At 39.5% G+C, this 11,152-nt stretch overlaps 1 non-coding gene across 1 annotated transcript; it reads left to right on the top strand.

The window, feature by feature from the left end:
* Nucleotides 1-7,104: 7,104 nt before the first annotated feature.
* Trnas-uga lies at nucleotides 7,105-7,186 on the top strand. Its single transcript has one exon. It is a non-coding gene; the product is annotated as a tRNA-Ser (tRNA).
* Nucleotides 7,187-11,152: the final 3,966 nt, after the last annotated feature.

Here is an 11,152-nt window from a genome sequence, read left to right on the forward strand (position 1 = left end):
ATGGGGGTATCAAGAATCCAAAAAGATGGTATCTCACTGTACTTGGGGCACTAGTGCGGTACTGCGGGGTTCGTTCACTGCGGCACTGTTGTGCTATTTCCGCCGATTCGTTTTATAATATAGATATTGCATAATACGTAAAAGTATGACTTAGAAGACAACAAAATACACAAAATGTAAGAAAATTCATTCTTTATCTCTGAAATTCGTTGAGTAATCTTTCGAACCCCGCAGTGCCGCACCGTTGCCCCAAGTGCAGTGAGATACCCCCTGAACCGATCTGTCAGGAATCTATCTGCACCGACCCGTACTGACAACCATAGATTATTGCCCACTGCCTCTCTCTCCTTTTATAACCATTTCTAAGTCCTGTAGAAGGCCGGGGATATTTCACAAAAACTATGTTATCAGAGGTTACCTTTTATCTCTCGTCTCTCTAAGACCTGCCCTCGCCCATTTTGTCTCTTGCAGCACTAACAAGATCAAACATTGCTCCTCTTCAAAGACTCTGACGGATCTTCTTGTCAGAGATGCTCTTTAAGAAGACCTACAGGAGAAAAGTTTGATGGAAGATAGAAAAAAAAAAACTTTCGAGAGTCTCGTCTGGAGGCAGTTTTTATTCAAATCCTGGTAGATCTCCCCAGCTAATGATTATATTGGACGTTCAAAACTACATGAAAGCGCGCGTCATTTTGCGGTCCATTACGACAGGGTTGGACTTCCTGCCTGCGGCGCGTGGCTGTGATAAAAGCCCGGCTCTGCCCCACCAACCCCGTGTACAAAGCTTCCGGTGCGCCCGTTACCCGCAGGAAGAAAACGAACGTCAGAATTTGAAGGAGATAAAGTTGGAGGGCCACCTCTGCGAGAGGCTTGGTTGAAACCTTGGCGTCCAGGAGAAATCGCCATTTTGGCCCGTCTCGCCGGCCCTTTATGGCAAGAGGCCACGGAGGCGCGCCATTAGAAAGGCTTTTCAATTTCCTTGCATCATTGAAGCAGTTTGTGTTTTCGTTTGAAATGGGGGTCTTTCATGGGCGGCCCTTGAAATTAAGGTCTCGAAAGATCGCGCGTTATCTCGGCGTTGTTGCGGTGGATCGATCAGGGGGAGGTTTTCCTATCGCAGTTATCGAGGCCGGGTATCTCGGGCCGGCCCCCTTTATGCGTCTCCACAATGGCAAGCATACTGCTTTCATTCCTTCGGCGCGACCCATAAAGTCGCGGAATCGATGTGGATACCCCGTCAGTTTGACATTCACTCTGTGGTGGAATCAGCCCGGCCACTTATCTCCGCGCGGCCTAAGCCTGCCCATCTATCTCGTGCTGATGCGGTGTAGATACGGGCGCGGGGTGCCCTTATCCGCCAATTTATCTGCACTCTTCTCATGCACTTGCGCGTGTATATTCTTCTTAGATCATTTTTTATATGGCAACTTTTATTAGCGGGCCGCCTCGCCCCGCCAATAACCCGAGATGAAAGGAAATTGTGCCATAAATAGGGTAACACCTTATTCTACCGCTCCATCATGAATTAAATTTTCCCCTCTAGTATTAACCATTGCGGACAGAAGTTAACTTGGGCGAGTGGGTGAGGGAAAATGGCGCGCGAAGAGAATTAGTCACGGAGGGGAGAGCCGATGAGATGCAAATTGCGTTTTTACGCCGAAGTAATTGTGCCTGCTAGAAAGGAATTGACAGTTGTAAGATCCAAATGAACTACCGGAGCTTTCCCAGCCGCAGCTTCCAGCTATATCATTACATGTACATGTACGCTTCCGTGCGTTTGCTTCTGCGATTCTTCTTTTCTGTATATACTAGTGCTGTCCAAATGTCGGTGACACTTGTGCGTAAGTATAAGTCCGTGTAAATTTCGTGTTGATATTTTTTGGCTTGGGTAAAGTTAACGGCCGAAGAAGGCAATTTGTTTGGTTTGATAACCAAGATGTACACTGTTGGTTTAAACTTAAAACACAATTTCTTCTTCCAAACTTTAGCCTGATTTAACCGCGCTTCTCAGGCCCGTCATACTTCCGCGGGGAGGAGTCTACAAGCTCCGGATAGCGGAGTTTGCGTTACACAGACTATCCAAACTTTATCTAAACCCCAAAAAAGTCAATACGCAACTCATACGGACTTGAACATACACACAAGTTTGAACGTGGTATAACCGACTACTTTTTAGTGCTTCCAAGTTCACCTGTGTTGGTGAAATTCCTCCTATAACTTGCACCGGTGCGACACAGAATTAATTTTCTTACGTTTTGTGTGTTTGTTGTTTTCTATGTCATTTTGCAACACGTATTCCGCAGTATTTAGATTATAGAAAAGAAAATCAGCGAAAATAACAAAACAGTGCCGCAGTGAACGAACCCCGCAGTGCCGCAACGGTACCCCAAGTGCAGTGAGATACCACCTTTAACTGTAATTTCCAACACAGTGTTGTAAGTCCCGTTTACCCATTGTGTAGAATCCTGCTACAGGACTTTCCTTTCAATCGGCTTTAAGCGTGTCTAACGCATTTAACAGCATTGACTACATCCTGATCACTATGCCAAGCCATGTAACCGTAAGTTAGACAGAACTTTGCTCAAGACAAAACGAGATGACTTTCCGTCGAGAATCAGTGATAGCTGGTTTCAAAGTCATGATCAAATGTCATAATGTCAAAGTTTACGTACGGTTGTTCGTGGCTGATAATATACTACTAACCCTGTTGTTGTAATGGGTCTTACCATGGTCTATTATCATAATTGTATAAGCTTAAATAAGTTAGCATCAACAAGTGCTATAAAGTGATTATGTCACTAAGAACACCAAGACAGCTTTTCTTGATTACAAACAACCACTATAAGAAATATTCAATACACAAAGTTGAATTTTTGTAAGATGGAACGTGGCACATGATTTAGTATAGGATTACAAATACCTTATATTAGACTATAACGTCAGAGTATAAATATAATATAATATAATATAATATAATATAATATCGGGTGTATTTTGCAGCCAGTAGGTACCCAAAGTGAGGGTAATGAGGCTGTTTAACGTGGTCGAGGCACCTACGGGACCCCCATTTCACATCCCTCCCGGAAGACGATTTCGTGGAAAGCTTCGTGAGGCTACAGCAATCCGGACGTCCTTGGTTGGTCTCCCATCCAAGCACTGTCCGGACCGCGCGTTGCTTAACTTCCGAGATCGAGGGATCGGGTGTACCAACAATATAAACATACATTGGGAAGATGACTACTTACACCCATTTCCTTTTAGACTGCGATCGAACTACGACCGCTGTGTGACCAAAGATTTGACTGATCGCTCAACAAATTTCACACTAACGAAAATTTATAACGTTTTGTATGTTTATCACACATTCTTGTTATGGAATTTTGGTTAAAACTCATTAATCTTTGGTCACTGTACGGTTGCTCAGCGATGACAGTCTAGTAGAAAGTGAACAACTGGAGAAAGCACGTCTTTTGAGACGACTGTTCGTGCGTTTATGACTTTAATTGCAAAGAAATAGATGACTTTTTATGTTCTTGATCGAAGTAAACGTGCTAATTGCCAACACAGAAAATATTGGACTCATCCAAAATTTCGACTTATCAACACCGGTCTGTGTCAAGGAACGTGGACTTTTGTAATTTCATTAGCAAGGGCTGGGCACTCCAGTTGGACAGCCGAAAATATGTATGAGTCCATTTTTTATGTCGGAAATTACAATTCAGAATAACTTCTACCAACACAGTTGAACTTTGAAGTAAGGCTTTTAATGGTGACCGTGGTGCAGTGATGTCTATGGTACCGGTGTCACGTCAACCAATTATGCTCACATGAAATAACAAAGGAAGGGGCTTGTTGCTTTAAGTTATAATCATAGTCAATATATAACGCCAAATCAACTCAAACAAATAAACACATCAGTGAAATAACATTTAAATACAGTATAAGGCAAGTGCAAGGCATTGCGGTACATAAAACTACTGGCTAGTTACATTTATCTAGTACAATATACACGTAAATGTTAAGCTATACAGTATACAGAGAGAACACACACACAAAGTGCAAGATGGTAGTCCGAAGACTAAATTGCCTCATACAATGTACAATACAGAAAGGTGTCTAAGAGTCTATTGTAATCTTCTATACGTTAATCTAATATTAATAGCAGACGAAATTAGGAGTAGTACGTCTACTATACAGCTACATAACGTGACCGTAAAGCTGCAACATAAACTACAAATTACAAGATGTTCACCAAATTAACAGTTACGTATATCAAAGAGTGCAACTAGTTTATATTGTTACTTTACCAATTGGCCAATCAGCCGTCTTGAAGAGCATTAAAGTGAGTTTGATTCGTCCTATGGCTATTTCAGGAAATCTTGAATGCATTAAGGTGCGAGTAAGCGCAATTATTACTCAGTATTGTGGTATATTTTGCGATAAGACTTAGTTTGATGTTGCATGCGATTGTAGACAATGTCTGTTTCCTTGATTAGTTTTTAGTTATGCATATCCTGTTGTAAGCACACGGAGCACTTTTGTGCAAGAGAAGAAGCAAACAAGACTACGCTAACAAAACCTTACAAACTAGCTCCAACTTTGTATCGTACATGAGAAACAATAATGACAGAAACTACTAACTCTTCATAGTCTAATGTATTGTAGATATAGGATTCTTTGAACCTACGACTGAAAAAAATGATAAGGTAGTCATAGAATACGATTATGGTTTGACTGTTTAAAGTATGATTCACAAGTACATCCAAGTTGATGTGGCATTGTATAGATCTCAGTCTTATATCTTATGGTTGGCTAAATCACAAGGCAATTCAGATAGCAATTACAGAAACAAAGAAAGATATCAAACCGGAAGTTCCACTGCAGTACCGCAGAAAGCCACTAGATGCCCAAAATCGAACTTGACCTTTGTTTCCCTAAACCCTACCCAGAAGTACATACTAGTACCATAAAGATCCATCAACAACTTCTCGAGCTATGTTGTACACAAGCATATAAACATACACACACACACACACCGTCAAACACACACACACAAACACACACACATACACACAAACACACACACACACACACACACACAAACGGCATCGAAAACATAATCTTCTTGGCCAACTTAAGACTTTAAAAAGAGTATTAGTAGCAGCTTTTGTAATAGTGGGCAAAACAACCCCGGCTTAGAGAATACACGATATAGAAAGCTATATGTGAAGTTTACCCTTTGACTATATCACAGCCGCCTTATTAGAATTACTCCCATGTCTATAGTCGACATCCTCACAACGTTCACAGCTAACTAGTTCTCCAAAGCGAGCGCACGGCGGCTTACAGGAGAGTATTTCGGGACGGACTTAACCAAAGCCGCGCGGCGGTCATGGTGCCGACTGGGTAAGGCGATGAACTTGAAATCCACTGAGCTGTGCCCTCCTGGAGTCCGCTCCTGACCATGACATTGAACGTCATGTTGTGGTTGTATGTACATGACTATACTATACCGTACTTGGTGACGAAATGAACGATATTTCAGTGTTAAAAGCTATACAGTAAAGAAAAGAAAGACAGCATGTACAAGAGTAGATAGAGCTGACCATGTACTGCATTCTCACTGGATGTCCAAATTTGTAGTGACAGAAATACAGAGGGTTTGTCCATTCTGTCCAGAGCTCATTGAAGACGAATATCACTTTATGGTTGTATGTCACAAATATTCTGATATACGCAATTCTCTATACAGAAGGCTGTCATTTTATACACAAGGATTTATCTCAATGGCCCTGAAGTGCAAATTCAAATACATCATGACATGTGACAATCCCTGCATGGCAGATATAGGAAAATATATCAAAGAAGGTTTAGACATTAGAAATTCCTCAAATTATCGTAAAAGCCTCCGATGATTTTAAGAAAATTATCCCATACTACAACTCCTGTATTAGTTAGATAAGCCTTAAAGTAAGTTAAGCTATAGAACTGTAGTTATGCAGATGCCATACTTTGTACCTCGTACAATTGTTGTGCAATAAAGTTATACATATAAAGCAGTACATCGTCACATATCAAAAAAGACATCTATAAGTTGCAAATGAAAATTGTGCTATGTTACAGCACGGCATATTTTTGCGAAATGCTTGTTCGCAAATAATCCAATCTTAGCTCCAACTACATGTATATAAGCTTGTTTGGAGTGCTTGCCATATAATTTCTTTTACGAGCTACTCCAGTAAAAAAACTCTTTGGAAGAACATTCGTAAATTTGGCCATATTAGTGCACAATGTTTCTTTACAGTAGTGCAGTAGTGATAATTTTCATGTCGAACTCGTAGACAACAGTTTTAATGCGTTAGTCTCGGATCAACGCATATGCATTGTCACAGATTTACATCGCAATTGCGTAGCGTACACAGTGCAAGGTTCAAGAGATGTGAATCTGTTGCCACTCTAATAAACTTACTCCATTTCTAATATGTAGTCACGGGGATGACTAGTACCAGAAATGTTTATTTTTGTCCCTAAAGCAAAGAACATGATATGTCATTTTACAGAAGGTCTTAAGACATACGGTCATGTCACAAATTGTCTTTAGTCAGCTCATCGTTTCTTCTCTTGTGTATGAGGTGTAGGTGATGTTTTGTTTCTCTCCGAGTTTGTCTTTGCTTTCAGTTGTAATCTGTGGTGACTTATTGAATTTTTAGATTTTACTGATTTTAGATTTTTTTTCATCTCAAATGTGTCATGTACTTGTGCACGAACACCCCGCTACGGTAGCCTAGTCACTAGGATGAACGTCTAGAGAGAATATGGAATATTCAAACTTTGAAAAAGCTGGTGTTATTGAAAAGATTCGTTCTGTGCCGATAATTCGACAAATTGGACACTGGTATGTGATCATCCATCAAATTACAAGAATTAGATAACCCCATCTCAAAAGGCAGATCACCAAAGATACATGTGTTTATATAAAAATGGAAAGCTACAAAAACGGCGATTGCATTGCAAGCGTGATAGGACGTTTCTTCCTGCACGTTTCAACTCTGCTAATTCGTGGTATCATAAAGACCTTTACAGGTATTTTTGACACATGTAACAGTTACGGTGGCCGAGTGGTTAAGGCGATGGATTTGAAATCCATTGGGCTGTGCCCGCGCAGGTTCGAACCCTGTCCGTAACGAAAGTTTAGCTTGTTTTTGCGCTTTCGGCATCTTACCACAGCGAACAATCAAACCTACCTATTGCCACTGATATTCTACCAGTTTAGATCAAGATATAACAGTAAAACTAGCTACTGCCGCTGATATTCTACCAGTTTATATCAAGATATAACAGTAAAGCTAGCTACTGCCGCTGATATTCTACCAGTTTAGATCAAGATATAACAGTAAAACTAGCTACTGCCGCTGATATTTTACCAGTTTAGATCAAGATATAACAGTAAAGCTAGCTACTGCGGCTGATATTTTACCAGTTGAGATCGAGATACAATAGTAAACGTAGCTACTGCCGCTGATATTTTAAGTTAAGATTAAGATATACCGTCTGTTATCCGTTGTAGAGGATGTTGAACTCGTCCGTAGTATAGTACACATACGTACTCAACAAAAACGGTGCCATCTTTCAGATGACTTAACAAAGCCGTGGATTTATCAAGGCCATCGTATTTTTTTCTAAATCAATAACGTTAAGCATTTACTGTAGAATAGGTTTGGTGACGTCGAATCTGCTTTTATCTCTGGGAATGATTTTCATGTTGTCTCTACACAACTTGTTGAAGACAGCCAGGATGTACTACTCGCTTCCTCAGTTCCTAAAGTACAGTCTGGTAGCCAGCAAGTTCTAGCAACCGAAACTGTTTGATATCTTAAAAATGATAGTTCATTGTAGCTTGTTTGTGAAAATATCATTTTGCTCTTTGGCAGGATTGGTATTTGTCTTATGTAGAAGCCATGGAGAGTTGAGTAAGAAGTAGAGTTGGATTGAGGAGTTTCTAAAACATTTTGTTGGACATAGATTTACGCCTTGCTCTGCATGTACAGTAGAAGCCAGTTAATTGCACAATGGATTAACGCACACTTCTGTTAACTGCACGGAATTCCAAAACCCCAAAGCGTTGCGGTCCAGCTGGATATCTTCGCATTATTGCACGAGCCGGATAATTGCACGAAATTCACTGGCGAATAGGCCGTGCAATTAAGCGGCTTCTACTGTACACTGTACCGGGCTTGAGCCCCACCTTGGACGACTTGTTTCCACATCTCGTAGTCTAAACCAAAGTCATCAGCTTCATGTTCTTAACTGAAGTAAACGGGTGGTGTGCTGTCTGTTGTAGCTAGCTACACGTATGGTATGATATTATATAATATATCTGCATTGGCCTGGTATTGTAGGGATTTTCAGTTTTATATAGAAGTCAGGTTTGACAAACAACATAATTCCAATACCACGTTTATTCATTTGTAATGTTTTAATGTGCATCCACATTACTATTGCCACTCATTTGAAAACAACAACAACACAAGTTACAAATCTGTTGCCTTCATGCTAGTATTCATTCCGTGATAAGTATGCTCTCATTGAGCGGAAGGATGGGTGAGATAACGGCAACATCTTGCTGGACGCTGCTTACGAGCGCCGTCTAGCGATTTTGTGCGGGATGTTTCGTTCGCAGCATCATCCGAGCGCACAGGTGTTCAATGTCTCTGTCACAAAGTAATGACCATTCCTTTGACACTAAACAGATACAGTAATACATAAATCCATTAGACCACACACGTGCCTACAGCCTTTACCGGCATGTAAATGAGATTGAAGATGAAGGTCACTTTATCATGGATTGTTCACGATATGTCACTAAATCTTTCAAATAAAACCGTTCACATTTCTTTCCTCTCGCTCAAAAGAATCTGATACATTCCATCCCATACATAAAGTTCAATAACATTCTAGGAAGAGATAACCATTACTGTGTACAAATATATGAATATACAAAAAAAAATGTTTAGACCTTAGAACCGATAGTGTAAACGATACGTCAACGTGTTGATTATGAGTTACTTGTATGTAGGTTGATTCATTTGGTTGCATCCACTATCTTGTATATATAATGTTTGAGAACGCCTTGCAAAAGTGCGTTTGCTGCGTTGTGCTTTTGTTGTGTCAGTAAATATTATCTAACAAACTAGAGTTCCACGAACACATACCTTTGCCAAATAAACCAGGTTTGTTATGTAGAATGATGTCTGTAGAGAAATGCGTTACTCATTTCATTTTCTTTATAATTATATGCTTGGAGTTGGTTTATAAAATTTTGGCATTGATTATGCAAATTAGATCCCAAGTTTACAATTAATTGATATCAAATTGTATCAAGCATTACTTAAGTTATCAGCATATCATAAATCATGATGATCCTTTGATCCATTCTTGACTTATTCTCTTTCAAAGTCTTTAAATACACATCTTACTCTCTTTCTCAGTTACATATGTGACAACTTTGATGAATGTACTATAATGGAATGCAGTGGATTTATGAACTTTTCCTAATCTATTATGCAAATTAGCTGTTAATTTGCATAATAAATATCACATTATATAAGTCTTCACTTAGGCTATCTACATGCCAAAAATCATCATGATCCATCAACACGTTCTGATAAATATGTATTGACATTTCTCAGCTACATATGTGACAAGTTTTAAAGCCCTATCATGGAATGTAATAAATTTATAAAATATCCTCATTAATTATGCAAATTAGCTGTTGATTTGAATAATTGGTATCTCATTATGTAGGTCTTCACTTACGCTACCTACATACCAAAAACATGATGATCCGTCAACATGTTCATATTTTCTCATTAATTATGCAAATGATGCCATCATTTGCATAATTGATATCTATCGACATTTCTCTCCTTCCCAGCTACATATGTGACAAGTTTGAAAGTCCTATCATGGAATGCAGTGGATTTATAAATTTTTCTCATTAATTATGCAAATTAGCTGCTGATTTGCATAATTAGTATACCATTATGTAAATCATCACTCATTCTATCTACATACCAAAAATCATGACGATCCGTCATGTTGCAGAGTTATTCTCGTCCAAACTTTGAAAGGAAACCGGCACCTGCAGTTCAAAGCCGCTAGGGGGCCCAAACTCACAGCACTTACTCTCTGCCTCGAGGGCTATCTATCACTCAAAAATCATTATCACAGCATGTCCAGAACAGGAGATATCAAAAATTGAGGTTCTGCTGCAGTACCTTAGCAAGCCGCTAGGGGGCCCATTATCGAACTTGACCTTCGTTTTCCCGACCCCTACCCACCTACCAAATATTATCGGGATACATCCAAGGCTTCTTGAGTTATGCTGTTAACACACAGACACACACACAGACTCACAAGCCCAAAACATAACCTTAGCCATTCTGGCAAAGGTAATAAGCAAATATTGTAACGCAAGTTCACCTTGGAGTAACCTATATCCGATGTTTAAAAAAAACGGTATTTAAGGATATCAAGTCGACGGACGGTGTTTTCAAATTGTACTACTTTTAAAAATTTCTGCAGTTTGAACCCGCCGTCCATCAACTTGATATCCCTAAATATCCTGTTTTTAAAACAACGGATGTAGGTTACCCTACGTATACCCTAAGTAAAAAACAAACAAACACGTAAACTAGCGTTACAAGTTTAGAACACCATCTTACCTTTAATCATACGCTGCGAAAAACATATATTAGTCCTTTTAAAAATGTTACAAATGGTGATATTTATCATCAAGGGTGTGAACAACAAACTACTAATTCTATTAAACACCTGTTGTATGTCTATATGTACTGTTATACGCTTTGGTGTTTTGCTGTTGTTGTTGTTGACATCAACAGTTCTTTATTTTAATGCATTGCAGTCTAACATAGAAACTCCGGTATCAAATATTTTGTTCTCCATTCTATGATTGTACCTTTGATTATCATATTGGAATAAAGGAGAACATAAAGATATTTCTAAAGATATCGAGATGATGATGTTGTTGTTGTTGTTGTTGTTGTTGTTGTTGTTGTTGTTGTCTGGTCAGGTCCAGGAGGCGACTTGCTGCCAGGACGTCTCGCCGGCTGGGAGCCTCAGAATTCCCGTG

This window comes from Branchiostoma floridae, chromosome 5 (assembly GCF_000003815.2).
Source record: "Branchiostoma floridae strain S238N-H82 chromosome 5, Bfl_VNyyK, whole genome shotgun sequence".
Lineage (NCBI taxonomy): Eukaryota > Metazoa > Chordata > Leptocardii > Amphioxiformes > Branchiostomatidae > Branchiostoma > Branchiostoma floridae.